Raw genomic sequence first — 7,089 nt, 5'->3', positions numbered from 1 at the left:
CATCCTCAAGATCGTTTAGCAGCAAAATGTTCACTGGCGCCTGTCATCAAAGCAGCACCTTCACAAGTCTGTGAAAACCAAATCTAACTATCGTCAATGTGGGCCGCTGCTTAGCTCTACATTTTTAGAATTGGTATTTGTTTGTTTTATATATTTTTTCTATTAAAAGGGTATGTTTGACGTGACATGCTTTTTACCTCCTATAATTTTTTTTCAGATATGCAACCTTGTCCTTGCTGTTTCCTGCTCCATGTACCATATAAAACCTATGACAACTTGCATGTTGTTACAGCTAGCACACTGAAACCACACAAAAGAATACCCCCAAAAACATAATAACCAAGTGATGAGGAGAAGGCATAGCAGCCCAAGAGGTGGCACCTAGAAACTCTAGATGAATCAAAATCTACAGGACCAGGTGAATTTCATCCAAGGATACAAAAGGAATTAACATATGTAATCCCATCATCTCCGTCTATAATTTTGGAAAAATTCCAGTAGAACAGATGAAATGCCACAGGACTAGAGGTGGGTAAATATTGTCACCATCTTCAAAAGAGAAGGAAAGAGGCAGTTGATTACAAACTGATCAGTGTGATGTTGTTGTTGTTGTTATATTTATTTGTATCCCACTTCCCACCCCCAAATTATTTATTTATTTCATTTTTTTATGCGCCCTTTCTCCCAAAAAGGGAGCCAGGGTGGCTCACAAGATGAAAACACTTTAAAAATAAAATTTTAAAAGCAGTGAAAATAACCAAAACAGGGACTCAGAGCGGCTTACAATTTAAAAGAACAGTACAGTTAAAAACATACAAAAGCAATGCATTAAAATTTAATTAAATTAAATTATTTACAATATTAAAACAGATTTCTCAATTTGATGCTGATGTTTGAAAAGGTTCTAAAATGTATCATGAAGCAGTCCCATCTGCAAACATTCATAAAAGAATAGCATTTACAAAAGCAAGTTGAGCTTGGCTCAGTCTCTTTCTTTCTCTCTTTTAAAACACAGTTACGAATTTGGTACATTGGGAACATAGTATATCTTGATTTCAGCCAGGATTTCACACAGTACAATACTCTTCTTGGCAAGCTAATAAAATGTAAGCTAAATCAGGTTTTCTCAACTGCTTGTCCACCAAATGTTTTATGCTTCAACTCTCATAATTTGTGGCCATTGGCCATGCTGACTGTGAAATCTAAGTGAAATCCCCAAAAATCTGCAAACTCAAAGGTTGAACATCATTGAACAAGCTTATACAGTACTGTAATACTGTTAGACAGATGTATAGCTAATTCAAAGAATGCTGAGCAGTGAGCATGCAGTGAGCAGTCCATGAGCTGACATCCATCATCCTTATAAAGACATAGAGAAGAGAGTAGAAGGGGTTCTCAAATTGCAAACAATCCCCAGTTGGAAAGGGTAGCTAATGCCTTGGGAAACAGGAAAAGGATTCAAGATGGTCTTGATGGAACAGAGATAGCAGGTAAAATTCATATAATGAATTTCATCAGAAATAAATGCAGTGTTTTGCACTTAGGTTTGACAAGGCACACAGGTACAGGATGAACAATACCTAGCTAGACAACAGTACATCTAAAAAAGATCTAAGAGCTTTAGTAGAACACAAGTTCTGTGCAAATCAGCAACAAAGCACTGGGCAGCTGAGAAGCCAAGTTGTGAAACAGAAGGAATGGTGCCATTCTGTTCTGCATTAGTATTAGGTACAGTTCTTGGTGAGTGCTTGAGGAATGATTAAGGGAGTTGGGCATAGGGTTTTTTTGTGGGTTTTTTGGGCTATGTGGCCATGTTCTAGGGGGGAAAAAAACAACAACAACTATGGATGCCGGCCATGAAAGTCTTCGACTTCACGGAGTTGAGCCTGTTTACATGGTATCTTCAGGTATAGAACACAGAGTAAAGTTATTTTCTGCTTACTTCCATGAATTAAGATCCAAATCAATGGGATCAAAAGTCTTGTACAGTTGACCCTCCATGTCCATGAGTTCGATATCCGTGGATTCAACCATCCTCAGCTTGAAAACATTTTTTAGAAAAATCAAAAAACCAAACCATGATTTTATCCTTTTATACAAGGGACACTGTTTTACTATGCCTTTGTATTTATACTGGAACATTTACTGATTTTGATATCCACTGCTGGAACCAAACCTCAGCAGATACCAAGGACCCACTGTACTTTCCTTCCTTACAGGCCTTTAAACAGAATATGAATGGCCACTTATCAGGGATGCTGTAGTGGTGGATTTCCTGCAGCAGTATGGAGTGACCTCTCTGGACCCATTTCATGTCGCCCTCTGAACCCAACCTAATCAACGCCACAGATGTTGCAATGTTAGCACTGCAACCCTGTGCATGTCTGAGTAGAGGCAAGTCCCATTAACCCAAAGGGGGACATATTCCCAGGTAAGTGTATATAGAACTGCACTGTAAATGTTTTATAGACAAAGAGAGATAAAAATGAAACCAATATATGTTGCTAGTTGAGAACATTTCTGTGTTCATAGAAGTGCCATCCTCTGCCCAGCAAATTACTTTCTAGGGATGTGTTAAACTAGTAACTATGCTTCCTTTCTAAACCCTGAATGTGATAACAATTGGATACAAACTACTGCTGCTGCGTACAAATGAGTCCTATTACACAAGAGTAGCCATCTGAAACTTACTGTGTAGCAAATGTGGTGTAAAGGCATATTTCATCAAATGCTCCAGTGATGGTCTGATTATATTAGTGGCGAAGAGGGAGTTGGCATTGTTTGAGGCTGAGTAGAGGAGTGTAGAAGAGGGTCAAAATGCCAATTGTTTGCTTTGTGATTTAAGCAGGATGTGCATTTTTCTTTCTGGTTTGGACTTGTAAATATATATAATTATAAATTGTCCTGAATTAAGTGCTGGCTTGTTTTGCAATGACAATGGAAGTTCAAGACCAAAAACCAATACTACCAATAATAGCAATACATTTCAAATATATAGTATATCAAGAGCCAGTGTTGTGTAGTGGTTTGAGTAGGTGACCAGTATTCACATTTGCATTCAGCCATGGAAACCCAGTGGGTGATCTTGGGCAAGTCATACTGTCTCTCAGCCTCAGAGGAAGGCAAGTGCAAACCGCTTCTGAACAAATCTTGCCAAGAAAACCCCGTAAAAGGGGCACTATATCACTGGGGAAAAATAGGTTTTTGCCCATGAAAATAGCACAGTCCTATGAATAACTGCTTATAAGCAGTTCTTATTGAATTCAATGGGACATGCTACCAAGAAAGTGTGGAAAGGACTGCAATTGGACAGAGAAATGCAGCAGTAAAATGAAATTCTAGGGTACAAGTCACTTTCTCCAGCCACACCAGGAGGTGGGATAGCAAAGGTTGTATTATTTTCCACTGAATGCAATAGGAATTACTGCACCTGCCTTGGGACTGGTGTGGCTCTGGATCCATCTTGGCAGCACAAGGGGACTTAGGATCCTGCAGGTTCCTGGCCTCATCATCACTTTCACTGCTGGTGGAAATTTCAGTAGGTGTACCAAATGCTGCTAGTAGCATAAATGCCTTTAGGCTAGTCTTAATTTGAATTTGAATTTAGGCTGGTTTTAATTTAATTTAAATTGGTGGAGCAGCAGTTATACAACTTCTTACAACGTCTCAACCACTCATAGCCAACCCGTAGGACTATAGTCACAGCCAGTTGGTTCCAAAGGTCCCGGTAATGTACTCTGGCAATTTAAGTGAGCTTCCTGGAACAGCCACCGAGGAGGAACATATCTTTTGTTATCTGTCTCTCAGTTTCTCTTCAGCATGGACTTGGCTCTAAGATCCAGAAGTACTTTAGTCAAGGTTGGGCAGGTAAGATGGGATTCATACCAAAACAATGAGGATGAGAAACAGGAGGCCCTTGTCCTTTTTTTCTTAAATTTTCTGAGCCCCAAGACTCCCCAAAGTAGCTCCCCACCCTGTCAAGTTCACTGCAACAAGCATGGCAAAAACTACTTTTCTTTTTTACAAACTGAAAAATAAGGAAAAGGGTTCTCACAAAAAGTTCTGCTTTGTTTTTGGGGGTTTGTTGTTGTATTGTTAAAGGAGTGTGTGTGACAGTGTTGTGGTAAATTTGGTTAGGGGATAGGCCACCCAGCGTTAGGGTTTTGGAAGAGGTATTTGGCCCTTGGACCTGAGGATGTTGCCCACTGCTGCTCTAAAGGATGAAAGAGGGATCAGAAGGAACAACTGGTGATTTAAGCACTGGGGTGTTAAGGAGCATTTGCTATACATACAGAGGCACCTTCTCAATGAAACATCAAGCGTTTATGGTTTGTGCTTGTGTGACTCTATACAGATTTTTTTGTTTTGCTCTTTTTTGTAAATTATGCTGGAATCAATTTGATGAAGGGCTGTATATAAATAAATGGACAGATATTCTCATTCAAACAGGAGGTATACTCTGGCTACAGGCATTTATATTGCTCAGTGTCCAGGCATGTACACAGAATACAGATGTTTCAGCATTCTATATCTGCCATTTTCACAAAAAAATAAGAGGCCAACCCGTGTCCCTCCAGATGTTGTTGGAGTGCAACTCCCATTGATTTTGCTTGCTGGGGTTTCTGGAAATTGTATTTCAACAATGTCTGAAGGTCTGTAAACCGCCCTCCCCCAGACCTGAAATGCCACTACTAAATTTATTTCATTTATATTCTGTCTTTCTTCCAGCACAGGACCCAAAGCAGCTTACAGCAATTTAAAACAATGTTCAGCTAAAAACGTATTTTGCAAAAGTAAAAAACAAACAAAAATAAAACAATTAAACAAGCAATTATATTGCAAAAATCACATCATTAAAACAATTATAAGCACACCACACCACATTGGAAACACCCTTCTGTCACATGATTTAAAAACCATATTGAGAAATGCTGCTAGTGTAGTACTGAGCTAGAAGAACTGGTGGCAGGAACAACAGGAGCAGACGTCTACAGAGTCAGACCATATACACATACCAGAGCCCACACCAGAGCCCAGTACTGCCAGCTCTGATGGACAGTGGCTGTCCATGGTTTCAGGCATGATTCTGGAGCTCTTTGGTATTCCATGGTGGTCTCCCATCCAAATATTAACCACATCTGGTCTTGCTGCCCTTCAGACTGGTTGTGTTCAGCGTGGTATAAATGTTTTAATATAGAACATAAATGACAAAGGAAGGTCTGTCATCCACAAACAACCCCTAAGTCTTTTTTGTGCCTCCCACTGCTCCTTCGATTTAAAAAATAAATAAATTATTGATTGCTACTTAAAATTGGCAACAAACTACTCAGTGCCAGCTTGTGGCTTGACCTGTTGCTTCTCAAGCTATCAGGCTGTCTTTGCAGTTGTGGATCTTGTCTAGTTCTTTCATAGCTGCTCTTCCCATTCCAAGTCTTCTTCTGGTTTCTAGACTGCACTCTCCATTCTGATCAATGTCATCTAGATTGAACTTATGTAAATTTTCCATGATCATTATTTTTGTTTTCATAGGCGTTCGGTGGTCTGCCAGCGCTGCTCTTTGCTCCGCGAGGGAGTCGCAGCATACAAACCGCGTGACTCCCTCACGGAGCAAAAAAGAAGCTCCAAAATTGAGCTTCTTCCTGTGGTGCCGTTATGACATCGCGAGGCGCCAATGGCGCACTCGCAACGTCATAACCGCTGCGCGCCCGTCTGGATGCTATGCGTCCAAGACATAAAAATGGCGGCGGCCGTGTGGAATGGCCGCCGCCATTTGTCACGGACTGAGTCCGTGATAGGGAAAGGGGCGTCTAGAAGAGACGCCCCCTTTTTAAAATGGGACGTCCTGAGGACGTCCGAAATGGCGGTCTATAACCCGCCCTTTATGTTCAACATTGAGCCTGCCTTAGGACTTCTTTCTATGCTTTATGTATTAATTCTCCAGGCCTTAGCTACTCTTCCTAATTTGAGTTATTTGCAAATTTGATTAGAATGCCCTCTGTTCCTTCATCATTTTAAGCCATTGATAAAGATGTTCAATAGCACTGGGCCCAGAACAAAACCCTGTGGCATCCTGCTAGACATTTTTATCCTGGGTGAAGAGGATCCATTGTTGAACATCCTTTGGGTTTGGTTGATCAACCAATTATAAAGCCACCTAACAGTTGCATTGTCTAGTCCACATTTTACTAGCTTTTTTGCAATGATATAATGAGGGATCTTGTCAAAGGCCTTACTTAAATCAAGATATGCTACATCCAGAGCATCCCTTCATCTACCAAGCTTGTAACACACACTCTCCCCCCCCCCCCCACACACACACATATGAGATAAAATTGGTCTAGCATGACATGTTTTTGAAAAACTCATGCAGGTTTTTAGTGATCATGGCATTCCTTTTAAAGTATTTACAGACTTTTTAATGAACTGGTATAGAATCTTTCCTGGTGTTGATGTCAGGCTGATGAGATGGTAATGGTTTGGGTCCTCTTTGCTTCTTTACAGTTCAGACTCAAACCTGGAGCAATGTCAACTCCTCACTGACATGGAGGCGATTAGCTGTTGCTCCTTGGGAGTGACATTTTAAATACAAGAACAATTTTTGACTGAGCAGTGGTCATAGATGTGCCATACATGGGATGTAACTGCAAAATGTTATCACATATTTATGTTCAGGGAGTTTGAATCCTTGATCAGCCCTGGAAACCCACTTGGGCAAGTCACATTCTCTCAGCCTCCGAGGACAGATAAATCTTGCCAAGCAAATCCCAGGAGAGGGTCACCATATGTCAGAGCTGACATGAAGGCACATAATAACAAAGTTAAGATCCTAATCAACCCAAATAGGAACTGGAAAGACATGCATTCATCATCTGTCATAAGGTGGTTAGAAGATCTTACAGATTTAACTGCACATCAATGTGTACTTCATAGACATCTACTTCAATTAAATGTATTTTGGAGAATATGGTTGCCTTATTATTATTATCCCCTCTGTTGTAAGCTGCCCAGATTCTCAGTGATTGGGCATCATATAAATCCTATTATTATTATTATTATTATTATTATTATTATTATTATTATTATTATTAT

At 40.1% G+C, this 7,089-nt stretch overlaps 1 protein-coding gene across 4 annotated transcripts in view; it reads left to right on the top strand.

Annotated features, from left to right (window-relative positions):
* The first annotated feature begins 412 nt into the window (after positions 1-412).
* CDHR2 (cadherin related family member 2) overlaps positions 413-7,089 on the top strand; it is a 60,281-nt gene continuing 53,604 nt past the window's right edge. Inside the window, exons 1-2 of one of the 4 annotated variants that reach the window (XM_042453481.1) lie at positions 413-528; positions 2,220-2,431. The gene's annotated coding sequence lies outside the window, so the exon portion shown is untranslated. Of the gene's footprint in view, positions 529-878; positions 1,908-2,160; positions 2,432-7,089 lie in introns of those variants that run through there. The other 3 variants (XM_042453484.1, XM_042453482.1, XM_042453483.1) reach the window with 3 other exon arrangements.

The sequence above is a fragment of the Sceloporus undulatus genome, chromosome 2, assembly GCF_019175285.1.
Source record: "Sceloporus undulatus isolate JIND9_A2432 ecotype Alabama chromosome 2, SceUnd_v1.1, whole genome shotgun sequence".
Lineage (NCBI taxonomy): Eukaryota > Metazoa > Chordata > Lepidosauria > Squamata > Phrynosomatidae > Sceloporus > Sceloporus undulatus.
This window is presented reverse-complemented; position numbering and strand designations above follow the sequence as displayed.